The sequence below is a fragment of the Panicum virgatum genome, chromosome 2N (genome assembly GCF_016808335.1).
Source record: "Panicum virgatum strain AP13 chromosome 2N, P.virgatum_v5, whole genome shotgun sequence".
NCBI lineage: Eukaryota > Viridiplantae > Streptophyta > Magnoliopsida > Poales > Poaceae > Panicum > Panicum virgatum.
In genome coordinates, this window is record NC_053146.1 from 61,473,064 (window position 1) to 61,491,457 (window position 18,394).

Consider the following 18,394-nt stretch of genomic DNA (forward strand, 5'->3'; position numbering starts at 1 on the left):
GGGCCCTCATGACCGCGAGACACGGCGAATCGATCCGATTTAACCTTGCAAGGTGAACCTAACCAACACGGCACGCAAAAGCCCCGTCGGACCCTACGCACCAACCTTTCCCCTCCCCGCCTCGAACTACAGAACCGCCCCACCTACATATAGTCAGTCGAGCTCAACGTGAGACCACCAAAAGTAAACATATGCATCCCATTTATCCGCGACTACTCGACTCACCCTAAGGGGGTGGTGATGAAGTTCTGTACTTTCGAAGCAAGGCAGTACTCGGCTTGCCGGTTTCGACTACCTCCTACTCCCGGCATGCGGTTAGTACAATTCAATCCCCGATCAGCACAGCCGACAACGGAACGGTCCTTAATCAACACAGATGGGGCTATACCTTCTCCCATCCGGTCTCCCATCCCTTACCTTCCATCTCGAATATAATAAAGCACATACTGTAATATAAGGACATCCTATATCTCGCGAGTGATAGAATTATCACTCGACTTCTATCGAGCCCTATTAAGCATAGCAGTGCTAACGACCTATTCATACTAGTATGAGGCCCAGGAAAAACTAGGAATCATGCAACTAAGGTTTCAACCAATTCCTAAACCTAATGCACAAATATTAGAGACATATATAGATGATATAATTTAAATATTAGGATGTGCACCGGGGCTTGCCTTGAGTCTGCGGCTCAGTGCTAGGGTGAGATGGGCCTTGGATTTGCTCCCCACGATCCTCCTGCTGTGGGGCTTGCCCCTGCGGCTCCTGTGGCTCCGCAATCCACTCTGTATAAAGAAAGAAGACTAGTCTATTAGAGAAATCAAGTAAGAATTATCTGGAGATCCTCATGTAACTCCAGATCTTGAGATTGAGCACAACCGTCGTTGGCGTGCCCGATCTCAAGTTTCCGGTTCAGCATCAGTTTATTGCTCGCAATCCATCAATTCATATGGAAGTATTTTGTCTCCTTGATGTCATCTTTTATCTTGGTCACTTGTGGATACCAAGGATACCCTCTGAAATAGTGTATGAGAATATTCATAGAGTAGTGTTTGATGTCATTATATAAGTAGCAAAAAGAATTGTATGCACACGGTGCTAGATCCAAGATCTGTCATACACCAGATTTATGGAAGTGTGACACATAAATTAAATTGAAGTCCAAGGTCTCGGTGGTGAAGCATGGCTTCAATTAAGGGAATAATTATGCTGTATATCCTTAGGAATTGTGCTGGCATGAGAAAACTTGTGGTTGTGGTGCAATATAGTTTGTCCTATAGTATGGCAAATGTGGTCTAATGAATTCGCTGCTTCTGTTCAGGTTAAATCTACAGTGAGTATTTGGATATATCAAATAGGAGGATTAAATGTAAACGAATTACTGACCTAATTGCACATGTAAGGGCGAATTGAGGGTTAGAACCAATTAACCCTGATTAGCTCTTGATTATTATCCCATGTTTAGCCCATTTCTATATAGGCTAGACTTTAGCTCTATTTTATTTAGCCCATCCAAACGGGCATAGTATTCGTATCTAACTAAGATCCACCTTCCATATAATCCATACGATTTTTTGAAAATGACAAACTTCTAGGAACAATTTAATATTGTTCATATAGAATATGCATTTCTCCCCCCAAATAACAGAGTGAGATCACTGTCCTCGTGAGCTGGGGCTCAGGCTTCATAATATGAAAAGTACTTTCATATACAATATTAAAATTTTAGATGCCGATGCAGTCGATGTAAACTTTTTTTATTCAGGATAAACCCAAAATGGTCTTATATTTGCGGTTTGGAGGGAGTTTTTTTTGTTTCTGTATATCGATGGTTACAAAGTTGAGCAACAAAGATGCTAGAATGATTTTTTTTCTATTTTGTAATGTATACTCTATTTGAGAAATTCCCATTGATTTACGTTTTGCGCATTCACCTCCGAAAAAAAAGACTAGATGTACTTAGAGCAACTTCAAAAACTAGTTAAATCCATTCGAATTGGTAAAAATAGAAAAATAATAGTAAAAACTCAATCCAATAGTCTCTCCATCTTACTCTCTTCTATATCTCGCTCAATATCCCCTCGCATCCACTAGGCATCTTTGCCGAGCACGTAGGGCTTGCCATCTCCCTCCTTCCACATGTGCTCCTCTTCCCCGCGCCACTTGCTCCACCCACACGTCGTCACCGCCCCTCCACTCCATCCTCGTGCGCCCTGCCCAACCGCCCGTCCCAAAAAGCGCGCGGCGGCGGAGGTGCGTAGGGCCGGCCATCCAAGCCGGCGCTCGGTGGCGGAGGAGCGCGTGGCCACCTGGCGCCCTTTCCAGCTAACGTGCAGCGACAGAGGGGGTGTCTATTCCTCGCACATGCGAGCTCGCGCGGAGCTGTCGCAGAAGCCGTCCTCCGCCCCGTCCTCTTCTCCCCCGCCATCCCCTGCCTCCCCTGGCTCCGGCGCCGCCTCCGGCGCCTCCGCCGTCGCCCTCCACCGCTGCCAACCCTAACCAAGCACACCGCCGCGCTGCCCGTCCAACGTCTCGCCCCCGCCGCCGGCCACCGCCCACTGGTTGTCCGGCCCTGCTCGGCCAGCGGCGCTCCCGCGCCGCCTCGCCCTCCGCCGGCCGAACCGCCGCCGCCGCCGGGCCGCCGCCGCCCCCGGCCCCCTCCTCTTCTATAGCCGGAGGACATGGAGCCGCCCCGGACCCCGGCAACCCGAAACCTAAAGGCCGCCGCCACCCGCCACCACCCCGGCCGCCGGCGACCTCGCCGGCGGCCGCTCCCCCCTACCACCACTTCCCGGCCCCCCTCCCCTAGCCCGCGGGCTGCCGCGCCCCCTCTCCTGGCTCGAGGTAGAAGATGAACAGGGGCAGGGGCGGGCGCCGCACGGTTCTGCGATTCCCTTCTGCGATGGGTTGACGATTTATCGCATATGCGATAAATAGGCTTTCCTGCGGCGGAGGCGCCCCGGCTGACCCGCTAGAGGCCAAAGAGACGTGGGCGTCCACATCCTCCCCTGGTAGCTGCCTCGCGGCGCGCTGGCTGAGATGAGATCATCCTCCGACTGCCCATCAAGATCGTGGTGCAGTCCAGATGCGTGTCCAAGAGCTGGTGCCCGTGTCCGACGGCTACCTCCGCTGCAAGCTTGCTGCTACGGCTGTCTGTGGTCTCCTTCCCCGATGGCGGCAAGGCGTCGCAGTTCACATGCGCGGATGGCGACGATGGCCTGCTTGAGGACTGCCTCGGCTTCTTCCCATTCCCCACGACCCCTTGACAGAATCCAGCCGGCCAGAGCCTCCCCCACCAGAACCGTGAATGAAGGAATACATTGCTTTGATTGCAAAACTTCTAGGGTGCTTTCTGCTAGATCTAGGGATCTATCTACGAGAACTTGAGTTAACTTATAAAATGGAGAGTTAAGATTTGAAGAGTCTGTTGGGTTTCCATCCTATAGTTTTTTTTACAGAAGCATCTCCAATAACCTTTCTAAAATCTACTCTCTAAATCATTATTTAGAGACTTATTTGAATAAAAATCATTTTATATATCCTTGTAGTTTTCAACAGTTTTTCTTGTATGTAGTCTAGAGAGTCATTTTCGCTCTCCATCTTTGGATATCGAGAAATCCGTAATAGAGGATGTCTATGTTTAGATATTTTGAAGAGGCTGTTGGAGGACATTTTCTCACAAAAATCTCTATTTCTGTGAACTAGAAAAGATATAAAGGGTCTTTTGGAGATGTTCTTAACTAGAATTATATCTAGTTTGTTGGAGATACTCTCGTCAGGCTGCAGGCGGGGCGGGTTGCAGCTGATCGCAAACCCACAAAGGTTGCCACCAAGTTAGTTTTGCGGGTTTGCGGCCAGCCACTAATTTGACCATGCAGCTGATATGTATTTCGTGGACATGGTGGCACAAAACACAATCCCGCGCGACCCGCATGCTTGGGTGGCTTACTCACTGCTTATTCATTTGCTTCCCAGCGGCTGAGTATTATTGATAAAACATTTAAATCAAAATCTTGAAAAAACAATTGATTTAGAAAGGCATTAACATTCAGAATCATCATGTGGTTCTATTCGAATGAATCAAACTAACAATTCTGGATAAATTACAACATCTGAGATGAACATCTTTCATCAATACACCTCAATGTCTGACAATTTTTTAAGTAAAAAAAAAGGAGTAGCTGCAAAACCGCTTCTTCCTTCAACCACATCCTTTCTTGGGAGTACATTGAAATCAAAAAGAAAAATCTTGATCACAGCAGCAGGACTATTATTTGAAATCTTAGCTGCACCAGCAATCAGAGTGTATTGGGTACTCTGGCATCTGAATATAGTTATTCAAAGTTGAATGCTCTGATTTCAGAGCAATAGTGAATAAGAAGGTTGTAAGCATCTAGGCCCTCAAGGTATGTTTCGGTGATTAATGACAACTATTATTGTGACTAATGAGTTTGTGCAGCTTAATAGATCATTATCGCTCATTTGGTCATATGTCAAAAGAGGCCCCTCAATTTCGTTATCCAAAAAGGCGATCTCGGTATTCAACTCAAATATATGTCAAGACTAAGGATCTTTCTAGTCCTAAGTGTCATAAGGCTGAGAAGGACACTTAGGTTAGTATAGGTTTTATAGTTTTGTAGTGATCGCACTATTAAGAGGGGTTAAGGTCAAGTAACTTGAGCATGGACATGGTCATTTGAAAATGGATGCACACTATGGTCATTCAGGTTCCTAGAAGTTCAAATAAGTGGTTTTCAACTTATATATCAAGAATATTTGGATTTCACTCAAGACTCAAATCAGAAAAGGCAAAATCAAAAAAAGTCTATACACCGGTTTAACCGATGCTTCCACTTTTCTATACGTCGGTTAAACGCAGTCAGCAGAGTCTGGACAGGTTCTATACACCGGTTAAACTGATGTTGTTTGAATTAACGTTGGTGCATTAGTCCAGAGTTGGTTTTTCCATGGCATTTCAAGTTCAATACACCGGTTAAACCGACGCTGTTTGAAATGAGACGTCGGTGCAATTGACCAGTGAGATAGTTTTTCCAGGGATTTCAGAAGATGTACTCACCGGTTAAACCGACGATGGTTTTGAGTTAGCGTCGGTGCAGTTGTCCAGGATGGTTTTTCAGTTGATCAGTCGACAACTACACTCACCGGTTAAACCGATGATACGTCGGTTAATCTGCCCAAGTTGTAACGGCTAGTTTTCAGAATGGCAGTTTACATTCATCGGTTAAACCGACACTGGCTATTGGAGGTACGTCGGATTAACCGGCGCTACGCAGTTTTCTGGCAGCTTTTCTCCAACGGCTCTATTCGTGTGAGCTGCCTATATATACCCCTCCAATGGGTCATTTTGCACTCTCTTGACACCAGGCTATATTCATACACTTATACATTGTTGAGAGTCACCTTGAGCTTCATCTTTCACACACTTGTTCATTCAATCATTCAAGAAGCAAGACTAAGGATTTGAGTAGAGAGAAGCTTATGTGCATCTGTTCTTGGTGATCGGTTCTTACTCAAGTGAAGGTCCTAGCTTGTTACTCTTGGTGATTGGCAGCACCTAGGCAATCTTGGTGATTGAAGGTGTTTCTTTCGGAGCTTGCCAAGGATTGTGGGAGCCCGAAGAAGGTTGTACGTGGCTTCAGCTCCACCACGCCGGGATGGTGAACGGAGAATCTTAGTGAGCGCCCAAGTCTCGGTGACATGGGAGGTGACAAGACTCTTAGTGAGTGTCACAACGTGGATTAGGGGTGTGTGCCAACACATCGACACCACGGAAAAAAAATCCGGTTGTCTCTTGCCCGCTCTTTCTTTTCAAGCACTTATTTTCATGCAATTATTCATATGTTCGACCTTAGAGATCATAACTTAGCTCTATCTTGCTTAGTTTCATATCTTTGTTAGCTTGTGTAGTTTGCTTTGTTAGCCGGTTGGTGAATTGAGCCTTACTAGCTTTGCATAGGTTAAGGTTGTTTTATTTGTCTTAGAAATTTGAAAAAGGCCCAATTCACCCCCCCTCTTGGTCCATCGATCCTTACAATTGGTATCAGAGCCTCGTTGCTCTTTTACATCATTAGGCTTCACCGCCTAGAGTTATGACCAAGATGGGAGATTCGCCGCCTCACTTCGAGGGTAAGAATTTTGCCTATTGGAAAGTTCATATGGCCGCATACCTTGATGCGATTGCCCCCGAAGTGTGGTTGGAAACAAAGATCGGGTTCACCGGAACTCCCACCTCGGAGCAACTAAAATGAAATGCTAAGGCTAGAAATACAATTTTCGAAGCCATTAGTGAGGAAGTCTTTGCTAGAGTTAATGGCATGGACTTAGCAAGTGATATATGAAAAGAGCTAATTGAAATTCATGAAGGCTCCACAAAAGTCCGTGAACAAAAATATCACTTGTTTAGAGTTTAAGATGCTTGCTCATGAAAATTGCAATGATATATATTCTCGCCTGAATGTCATTGTCAAGGACATTAATGCTCTTGAAGTTTCTCAAATTGACAGTGGCTCCATCAACCGCAAGATTCTCATGCTCCTTCCAAAGCCCAAATACAACATTATCAATGCTATACTTCAAAAGGAGAATCTTGATACGATGGAAGTAGGAGAGCTTGTGGGCGAAATTCGCGCTCATGAAATGGGTATCCTTGGTATGTCCGAAGAGCTAACAACAAGCAAGTCAATTGCTCTCAAAACCAAGGCCAATAAATCCCGCAAGCTCAAGATGATCAAGTAAGAATCAAGCTCAAGCAATGAAAAAGAAGATCATCATGAAAGCTCATCTGATGATGAAGAAGATGGAGAACTTGCTCTCATGATGAGAAAGTTCACATGCTTGAGTGACAAGATAAACTAGAAGGGTTACAACTTTGACCCTAAAAGAAGGATGTTCTGGCAAAGGGAAGATGTCAAGTACAAAACTTGCTACAATTGTGGAGAAAAAGGCCACATCTCTCCCGATTGCCCCAAGCCGGACAAGAGAAAGAAGGACAATAAAAACAAACATCGCCATGATTCAAGCGATGATGAAGAGGATGAAAAGAAGAACAAGAACAAGAAGCTTGGGAAGAAGAAGAGCCATGACAAGAAGACCAAACTCTTCCCAAAGAAGAAAGGGCACACCAAGAGAAGCTTCTTGGTGGAAAAACAAGAATGAGTGACCGATGTCTCATCAAGTGAAGATTCAAGTGATGAAGAGGACATCGTCACCATCGCCCTCACCAATGAAGAACCACCACTAGCTCCGTCTCCCATGTGCCTCATGGCAAAAGGTAACACAAAGGTATGTGAAGTGGATAGTGAAGATGATAGTGATGAGGAGCTTGACCCTTATGAGTTTACTAACCTCATTAATGAGTATACATCCGTCATCAAGAGGGAAAAGGGCAAAGTCAAGTTTCTTGAGAGCACTCATGCCAAGTTAGAGCTTGCCCACTCCGACTTGCTTGGCAAGTACAATGACTTGCTCAAAAAACACAATGAGTAACTTGTACTTGCTAAGCAAGTTGAAGAGATCCACAAAAAGCTTAAACAAGAGCATAGGGAGTTGGCTCACAAGTATCAAGACCTTGAATTTGCCTATGAAGCAATTGACCCAAGTCTTGAGAACTTTGTCAATGAAACCATTGAAAAGGTCAATGCTTCTACTTCATGTGATGACCTACTCATTAATGCAAATGCTACTAATATTGTGCCCGAGCTTGCTCCTTCTAGGGAAAAGGAATTGATGAATCAAGTAGCAAGCCTCAAGAGTAGTGTGGAGAAGCTCTCAAGAAGAGAATACATCCACAAGGAAATTCTCTTCAACAATACACGTGACTATGGTAAGAGAGGTCTTGGTTCATTTCCGGAGCCAAATCAAGGCACTACTCCATCTCCGGAGATTAAGACTAGCTTTATCAAGGAAGTTGGTTCGTATTGCCAACATTGCCAAGTCACCGGGCACCACACTAGGGAGTGCACCTTACCATCATGCCCTCTTCCCACTTTACCAAAGAATTACTCTTCAATGTTTCAAAATAACCATTTTCTTTTGAGTAAAGTGAAGGGCAAGGTGAAGGCCAAATTCATTGGCAAAATTGCTAAGGAGTCAAAGAAGAAGCTCCCCAAGCAATTTTGGGTCCCAAAAGTTCTTGTCACACATGTGCAAGACCCAAAGTTTGTTTGGGTTCCTAAAACTCAAAAGTGAATTCTCATATATGTATGTGAACTACAAAGCCGGTGGGAAACATTAGGTACTTGATAGCGGTTGCTCTCAACACATGACCGGCAATGATAGCATGTTCACCTCTCTTGAAGACCCCGGCAATCATGAACATGTCACCTATGGTGATAACTCAAGGGGGAAAGTCTTAGGTTTGGGTAGAATAGCTATATCTAAATATTTATCTATTTCTAATGTCTTGTTTGTAGAAGCACTTAGTTTTAATCTTATTTCTATTGCTCAATTATGTTATCTTGGACTAACGTGTACCTTTGACAAGAATGGTGTTGTAGTAACTCTTGAAGAAGACAAGTCATTGGTGTTCACAGGGTTTAGGCATGACAACATTTACTTGGTGGATTTCTCTTCAAAGCAAACAAGCAACATGACATGCCTCTTCTCCAAGTCGTCTCTTGGGTGGCTTTGGCATAGAAGAATTGCTCATATTGGAATGAGCAACCTCAAGAAAGCCCACAAGAGAGGGATGATCACCGGCTTGAAGGACGTCACATTTGACAAGAACAAGCTATGTAAGGCATGTCAAGCCGGAAAGCAGGTTGCAACACATCATCCCATCAAGACGATGTTGTCTACCTCCAAGCCGCTCGAACTACTACACATGGATCTTTTTGGTCCAATTACATACAAGAGCATTGGTGGTAATCTCTATTACCTAGTAATCGTTGATGATTTTTCACGTTATACTTGGGTCATGTTTCTAGGCGATAAGGGTGAAACTCCGGAAATCTTCAAGACATTTGCAAGAAGAGCTCAAAGGGAGTACAACTCCCCAATTGTGAAGATCCGGAGTGACAACGGCACCGAGTTCAAGAATATAAAGATTGAAGAATGGTGCGATGAAGAGGGCAGCAAGCATGAGTTTTCCGCCACCTACACGCCTCAACAAAATAGAGTGGTGGAAATAAAGAACAAGACACTCATCACTCTAGCAAGAGCAATGTTGGATGATTATGGCACGTCTGAGAAGTTTTGGGCGGAATCAATCAACACGGCTTGCCATGCATCCAACCGAGTGTATCCACACCGACTCCTCAAGAAAACTCCATATGAGCTCATCACCGGGAAGAAACCAAATATATCCTACTTTCGAGTCTTTAGTTGCAAATGCTTCATCTATAAGAAGAAAATGCTCGTTAAGTTTGAGAGTAGATGTGATGAAGGTTTCTTTCTTGGTTATGCATCAAACTCCAAAGCATATAGAGTATTCAATCAAACCTCCGGGTTAGTTGAAGAAACATGTGATGTGGAGTTTGATGAATCTAATGGCTCCCAAGAGGATGTTGTTGGCTATGACAATGTAGGTGATGAGGAGATTGAAGAATCTTTGAAGAAAATATCCATTGGGGATATCAAACTGGAAGAGGTGCATGAAGGCAATGATCAAGGGGGAGGACCTTCCTCATCTACACCAAGCACCTCCACGGCACCCCAAGTGGATGAAGATCAAGAAAAAGATGATCCACTACCTCAAGAAAATGTGTCAACGCCAACACCCCAAGTCCAAGAACAAGAAGAGCAAAATATTCCACCACAAGCACAAGTCACCCATGATCCACCCCAACAAGCATCCACACATGTACCGCTAGTGAAGCATGGTCGCATCTCCAAGGATCATCAAATTGGTCAAATCATTGGTAGTCCTTCCAAGGGAGTAAGAAATCGCTCTAAGCATGCTTCATTTTGCGAATATTACTCGTTTGTTTCTTGTATTGAACCCACTAGCATAGAGGAAGCGCTTGAGGACTCGGATTGGGTGATGGCCATGCAAGAAGAATTGAACAACTTCACCCGCAATGAAATTTGGGTCCTCGAATCTCCTCCGAAAGACAAGAACATCATCGGCACTAAGTGGGTCTTTCGAAACAAGCAAGATGAACAAGGGGTGGTGATGCGCAACAAAGCAAGACTTGTGGCAAAAGGGTTTTCTCAAGTCGAAGGTTTGGATTTTGGTGAAACTTTTATTCCGGTCGCAAGACTTGAAGCTATTCGTATCCTTCTTGCTTACTCTTCACATCACAATATCAAGTTATATCAAATAGATGTGAAAAGTGCATTCTTAAATGGCGTAATTAACGAACTTATTTATGTTGAGCAACCTCCCGGGTTTGAAGATCCGAGAAATCCTAACCATGTTTATAGGTTGCACAAGGCACTCTATGGGCTCAAACAAGCTCCAAGGGCTTGGTATGAGAGGCTGCATGACTTCCTAATCATGCAAGGCTTCAAGATCGGGAGGGTGGACAACACTTTGTTCACAAAAGACGTCAACGGGGATCTTTTTATTTGTCAAATTTATGTTGACGATATTATCTTTGGCTCAACTAATGATTCACTAAGCCATGAGTTTGCTACCATGATGTCTAGGGAATTCGAGATGTCCATGATTGGCGAATTGACCTTCTTCCTTGGTTTTCAAGTCAAACAATTGAAGGAAGGGACATTCATCCATCAAGAGAAGTATACTAAAGATATCTTAAAGAAGTTCAAGATGGATGAGTGCAAGCCAATCAAGACACCCATGGCAACCAATGGGCATCTCGACTTGGATGTGGACGGTAAACTGGTTGATCAATCCCTCTATCGTTCTATGATAGGGTCTTTGCTTTACCTTACCGCATCTAGGCCCGATATAATGTTTAGTGTGTGCTTGTGTGCCCGCTTTCAAGCAAACCCAAAGGAATCACACCTCTCGGCTGTGAATAGGATCCTTCGGTATCTCAAGCACACCCCAAGCATAGGCTTGTGGTACCCCAAAGGCGCTAGCTTAGATCTCTTGGGATACTCGGATTCAGATTTTGCCGGAAGCCGTGTGGATCGCAAGAGTACCTCCGGGGGTTGCCACTTGCTTGGGCGTTCTCTAGTTTCTTGGTCGAGTAAGAAGCAAAATTCCGTGGCTTTGTCCACTGCGGAGGTCGAATATATAGCAGCCGGTGCATGTTGTGCCCAAATCCTATATATGAAGCAAACCCTTTTGAACTTTGGTGTGAAACTAGATAGGATCCCACTCCTTTGTGACAATGAAAGTGCCGTAAAAATTGCCAAAAATCCGGTTCAACACTCTCGCACAGAGCACATTGATATTCGCCATCACTTCTTGCGTGATCACGAAGCCAAAGGAGACATATCTCTTCAAGGTGTGAGATCCGAGGAGCAATTGACAGATATTTTCACAAAACCATTAGACGAGAGTACTTTTGTAAGGCTAAGGAATGAGCTTAATGTGTTAGATGCGGCAAACGTCATGTAAGTTGCCATGTCATATAAGAAAATTGTATACATATAGGACACTTGTCTAACCACGGTAAGATAGTGATAAGCAAGGGTTTAGCTAGAGGTGGTGGTCCACTTGTTTTCCTCTAGGCTTGAAGAAAGGCACATCATGAAGAAGCTTCTCGTGGGTTCAAACTTGACAAGTAGATCTTAATTTCTTGTTATGCATTTCTTGTCATATAGATGTGTACTTCATGTTTACTCTTCTTTCGCATATGGTTGTAGCTTGCACCATCATTGCATGCGTAAGGGTCACAAAGGAGATCACTTGATGAAAATGAGACTTATTTCAAATATAAGATCTTAATTCATGAAAAGTGAAAAAAACAAAGTGTTAGGTGCGTTATTGTCTAGTGAGTCATGTCATGATGAGTTTGAAGCTCTATCTTCAATATTCCTATGACAAGGCTCATACATTTTATTTGGCGGTTTGTCTCGCTTTGCGGCTTTTCCTTGTATTCAAAAAGACAAATCATTAAGCTAGTGTGCTACCTTATTTATTTTGAGGGGTAAAGTCGCCTATGCAAGTCCATTAACTTGAGTTTAGTTGATTTTTATAAGTTTATTGGACTTAGCATAGAAGAGTGAGCTGAGTGGGGTTTTTGGGTTCACCGGTTAAACCGACGCTTAATGGATCTATACCCATCGGTTTAACCGGCGTTTCTAAGTTTCTGCCTCAGCTCAGTCAAACCAGGCGTTCAACCGGCATATACAAAAGTCAGAGCATCGGATCAACCGGTGAGCATAACACAGATCAGACCAAGCAATCAACCAGTGTTAGCAGCGTTCAACCGACGAGTACAAATTGCATATCGTCGGATCAACCGGCGTTCAGATGAATTTTTGCTGGAGTCTCGGGTGAACTAAACCGACGCAATCAACCGGCGTTCAAACCCTATGCGTCGAATCGACCGGTGTTAAAGAAAATCGCGGGCCCACTCGTCATTTATCTCTCTTGCCCGCGGACGCCTGTCTCACTTCCTTGTTTTTCCCGACTCCGCGCCGCCGCCGCTCGTTCCGCCTCTCCAGCGCCGCCGCTACACCTCGCCGCCGCCCGTACACGCCGTCGCCGCCAATCCACGCCCGCGCCGCCGCCACGCACCACAGTCCGAGCCTCCGCCGCGCGCAGCCTGCACCACCGCAGCTCGCAGTTCGCCCGCGCGCGCCCACGCCGCCTGTGCCGCCCGCGCCGCCCGTGCACCTCTGCCGCCTGCGCCGCCCGAGCGCCTCTGCATCGCCAACGCTGTGTGTCTCCACTTCACTGCCATGTGCTTAGCGCTGTCCACGCCGCAGCCACAGCACACTCTCGCTCAGTGCACGCCAAGTGTTTGACAGTTTGCCTGATCGAGATGGGTCGCGAAAAGAGGAAGGGGAAGGAGGTAGTTGTGGAGAAGCCCGTCCGCAAGCGGACTCGTGCAGAGAGAGAGGCCGAGAGGGCCGAGATGGTGGCCAAGGCCGCCGAGGAGCAGGCGTCAGGCCGTGCTCGCCCGTTCGCGATCAGAGAGCAGCCAGCCAGGGGCAGGGGCAGAAGCCGAGGTATGGGCCGAGTCAGATGTGCCAGGGCCACCAGAGCCATGACTGAGGCAGCAGCAGAGTCAGATCACTCAGATACAGCTGTAGAGTCAGATGCAGATTCAGAGGCAGAGCAGTCTGAGCAGTCTCAGGGGCAGAGCACTCAGGAGTCACCGACTCCACGATGTTCTGGCAGCACTCGGCAGACGTCCCCAGCTGCAGAGGCTTCGCCAGCGATCGAGCGTCGCACAGGACCGAGGACTCGAGGAGGTCACCAGCCACAGGAGCCTCGCAGGTCCGCAGCAGCAGCAGCAGCAGCCCGTAGAGCCGAGGCCCTAGAGGCCGAGCGCGCAGTGTTCTGTATGGACACTGTTGTGCGTCTGGAGCCAGGTGTGCTGCTCCAGAACTTGACCAAGGCCAATGCGGCAAAGGTCAAGAGGCTCAGGTGGAGTGTGTCAGAGGAGGACTGGTTCCCCGTGACCCGTGACAGCAGGGTCGACCGTAGGTTCTGGACGCTTCTTCAGGCCAGTTTCTACAAGACCTACCAGAGGCGGGGGCACAGGATCTTTCCGCACAGGGTGCTTGACTGGGTTTCTCTGAGGACAGTTGCAGGGGGAGCAGATATCAGAGAGCACTTTGCACAGTTCAGAGGTCTGCCCAGGCTACTTCAGATGGAGCAGAACAGGTACATAGAGGACTGGGTCAGAGTGTTTTATGCCACAGCCTGGATCGCTCCCGAGCGCAGAGCCGTACACTTTGTTTTTGGAGGCCAGGTCTTTGGTCTGTCGAGGGCGACGATTGCAGGGATTCTCGGAGTTGACTTGGTCGACGTCTCCCTACACGAGATGGTATATGGAGACGCAGATCCACCGCGCAGAGCTATGATTGGCGGGATTGCACCTTGTCATGAGGCGATCTCTCAGTGCTTCCGCCAGCCTTTTCCAGCGTCGTATGCCAGAGTACCTAGCTTGCTGACCCCAGAGGCGTACGCTATTCACATGGCACTCCGGAGGATTCTGTTACCGAGGAGTGGCTACCCGAGGACATTGTTGAGAGCCACCTTGAGCTTCATCTTTCACACACTTGTTCATTCAATCATTCAAGAAGCAAGACTAAGGACTTGAGTAGAGAGAAGCTTGTGTGCATCCGTTCTTGGTGATCGGTTCTTGCTCAAGTGAAGGCCCTAGCTTGTTACTCTTGGTGATTGGCAGCACCTAGGCGATCTTGGTGATTGAATGTGTTTCTTCCGGAGCTTGCCAAGGATTGTGGGAGCCCGAAGAAGGTTGTATGTGGCTTGAGCTCCACCACGCCGGGATGGTGAACGGAGACTCTTAGTGAGCGCCCAAGTCTCGGTGACATGGGAGGTGACAAGACTCTTAGTGAGTGTCACAACGTGGATTAGGGGTGTGTGCCAACACATCGACACCACGGGAAAAAATCTGGTTGTCTCTTGCCCGCTCTTTCTTTTCAAGCACTTATTTTCATGCAATTATTCATATGCTTGACCTTAGAGATCATAACTTAGCTCTACCTTGCTTAGTTTCATATCTTTGTTAGCTTGTGTAGTTTGCTTTGTTAGCCAGTTGGTGAATTGAGCCTTACTAGCTTTGCATAGGTTAAGGTTGTTTTATTTGTCTTAGAAATTTGAAAAGGGCCCAATTCACCCCCCCTCTTGGTCCATCAATCCTTACAAAGGTCAAAACAAATACTATTTACTAACAAGATTTACTTTTTCCACCAAGGGCCGTGCCCGAACTTCATTACTTCAAGAAGTAACGAAATTACAGAAGTATCAGTTTATAAGTTCTGCAAAGAAAAGGAACGGAGTAATCAGCAATTTGCTGGCCCGACCAAGAGGCTGAGGAGACAGAGTCTACAAAGTGGGGGACACAGCCACCCAAACCGAAACAAGACCAAAAACTAAGCCAACAAAGACTACCACCAGCCGGGAATGCAGAGGGCAAAAAGTACTGAAACTATGTCCTGCAGAAAGAGGGAAGCCAACTCGCGTCTACCGAAGAAGAACCAAGCCCGCGTCTTCAGGGGGAGCTTCCTATGGGTGGAAGGACAGAGCAGTGTTCTTTAGAGCTTCAGCACCCATCATCAGCTCCAACTTGCCTTGGGGCTTTTGCAATCCTGCCCAATAAGAGAGAAAAGATGATGCCAAGCAGATGATCTCAGTAGGAGATCGACATTTCTTATCTTCAAAACAAATAGAGTTTCTTGTTCTCCATAAAGACCAACAAATGGCTGCCCGACCGACCATGAAAATCTTTTTATGATGAGGCATGTATTTAGAAGCCTACACCCAAAATTGTGAGAAGGGGGATGGTCTACAGTCAGCTCCAATTACAATAGAAACTAGACTCCAATAGTATCTGGCCATTGCACAACCAAAGAAAAGATGCTCAATAATTTCTGGAGTACTGCAAAAGGAGCAAGTTTGATCTCCCTGCCACCCTTTTTTGGACAAATTGTCCTTAGTGAGAATAGCATTAGACTTCACTAGCCACATAAATACTTTAATTTTCAAAGGGATTTTTGCATTCCAAAGATTTTTATTTTTATCTTCAGTATCAGCTGCCCATAGAGAAGCATATTGGGATTTGACTGAGAATTGACCATCTCTTTCACCCAGCCACTTGGGATAGTCTCTTTCATTTGACAACACACAGGGAGCCAACATATCCATCAGCTTTCTCACACTCTCCTGTTGTCTCTCATCTAGCCATCTTCTAAATGTCAGGTTCCAACCTCTATTTGCAAAAAGGGCTACTATCCTGTAGTCTCATTACATATGTCAAATAAATCTGGGAATTTCTCTTTGAGAGAGATCATGCCACACCAAGAATCCCTCCAAAAATCAGTAAACTGTCCATTTCCCACACACATTACTCTTCCTTTCAGATAAATGTCCTTTATTTTCAACAGATCGTTCCAGACCGACGAGTTCGCTGGTTTTACTTTCAGCTGTGCTATATTTTTATCCTTCATATATTTTTTTCATAACAATTGTCTGCCAAATTCCCTAGCAAGCCTCCAACTTCCACCACCACTTACACTTCTGGCTGATATTCAATTTCCAAAGATCTTGGATGCCCAACCCGCCTTTATTTTTTGGTCTGGCTGCTTTTGTCCATTTCACTAGATAGTATTTTTTTTATTCCACCTCCCTGCCAAAAGAAATGTTTTCTTGTTTTGTCTAACCTCTTGTGAATTGTTTTTGGTAGCATATACAAGGACATACTATAAATTGGTATACTACTAAGACAAAAATTCAGCAGGGTTAACCTCCCCCCAAAGGACAGTGAATTCCCCTGCCAACCTCCCAATCTTTTAGTAAGTTTTTCATCAAGAGGCAGCCAATCCTTAATGTGAAGGCGAGAACCACAAACCGGTACCCCCAGGTATTTCATAGGCCGCTGTCCAACTGCACAGTTGAATAGTTCTGCATATCTCAAGGATTTACTATTCTCAACAAAGACCATCTGAACACATATGAAACCTAAATGGTAAGCCAAGAAAGATAAAAAATGATTATTATAAGCAAATAATGAAACAAAACTATCATCTAAACATTGAGATCTGTACATGTTATGTCTAGCCTAACAGCTAGCAAAAAATGTACGGGCAACCTAACAGCTAGCAAGCTGGAATGAACCTAACAACTAGATTTGTGGAAGAGTAAATTGCATTCATCATACATCAACTTGTGCGGTTGTATCACTTTAGTCCAAAAAATTGTAAAACACACAATCTAATGCATGAACTTGTCAAAAGTGTGCATCTACGGTCACACATACACCACATAGCGTATTTAGGTCATAAGCTTCAACATGGAGAAGAGGGAGGGCCATAATACAAATATGTGTTCCTCTTTAATCAGTGGCCTTTGTACTCATCGGCGGTTGTTCGTATTTCCGTAACAATCGGCGGCACTGATGAAACCGCAGCGACGTGCACCAGGCGGCCTCCTTCTTTCGTATGGTTAGTCCATCTTCTCTTTCTAAAGGTCCGTGGAAGCCAGCCCTTGCACGATTATTCGTGGCCGCAACAAATCAAGTAGCATATGGCAGATTAGATGGGTATGGTAGATGCAATCTTGAAGCAGATGCAATGCATCCTTGGCGGCAACAAGCTAGCAAGTCAAATTAACTTTGCCCATGTAAATTCCAAACATGTGGTTGATAGCTTGGGATACAATCATGCAGATCTCTTGAAATCTATATGTGTTCTTAGGGTTTGCAAGCTTTTTTTAATTTTTTCTGACATATGTGCCATGTATTCTTGTATGTATGTTTGTTTGACAAATTTTTCAGTGTGGTAGGGCTAACAGTACAAGAGGACGTGGTCGGAAAAGGGCTAAGAGAGGCCGCATGGCAGGTGCGGTGAGCAATTTTCAAATATGAAACGAAAAGGGCTAAGAGAGATGATGATAGTAGAACTAAGTGTGATAGGAAAACTAAGTGTGCCGCAATAGATATCGAGGAGATTAACATTACACAAAATGCTCCAGCTAACTTTAGTCAGCAATAATCTCAAGAATAATCCAATGTTTATCATGTGATTGTTATAGACTAGGCATGAATCTCTAGTACTGTCACTAGTGTTTCCTCACAGTTTTTTTATTGAGAAATTAATATAGTTTTGTTCTTACTACAATATTCTTGTTTGTTTTTTAACTTGTTGTGTTTGCTTATAATATTCTAGACCTTGAGAACTCAGAACATTAAATTTTGATGTTACACTATCAACAGTGCCCACAAAAGCAAATGGCGAATTGAACTGGGCAGATAGATAGCGCGAGCATCGTCACATGGCAGAGACCAACATCAGCCAAGAGATATTTTGTATATGGTCCCCCCCCTTCTCCACATTAAAGCTTGTGACCTAAATACGCTCTGTGGTGTATGTGTGACCACAGATGCACACTTTTGACAAGTTCATGCATCTATTTGTGCGTTTTACAATTTGTTAGACTGATGTGATACAACCGCACAAGTTGATGTAGGATGGGTGCAATTTACTCTTTGAGGAATAAAGTACCCTTTAGTTTTTATTCTAATTGATCTTCGCCAGTGCTAATATCATCTTTTGCTATCTTGAATTTGGTATGATCTTAAATAAGGAGGAAGAGATGAATATCCTTTACAATTACAAGATTACTTGAGCACGCATGCTGATTACAGTGTATTACCCAGCAGCAGTCCTTTAACTGAATGCTGTATTGCAGTGTCCTTATGACGCAAACCTGCATTATGAAGTCTCAACTATAAACATGTGGAGAAAATCTTACTAAATACAAATAATCAGAAGTAAACTTTTGCTATTGTAAGATACCCCGAACCTTGCATTGGGGAAATAACCT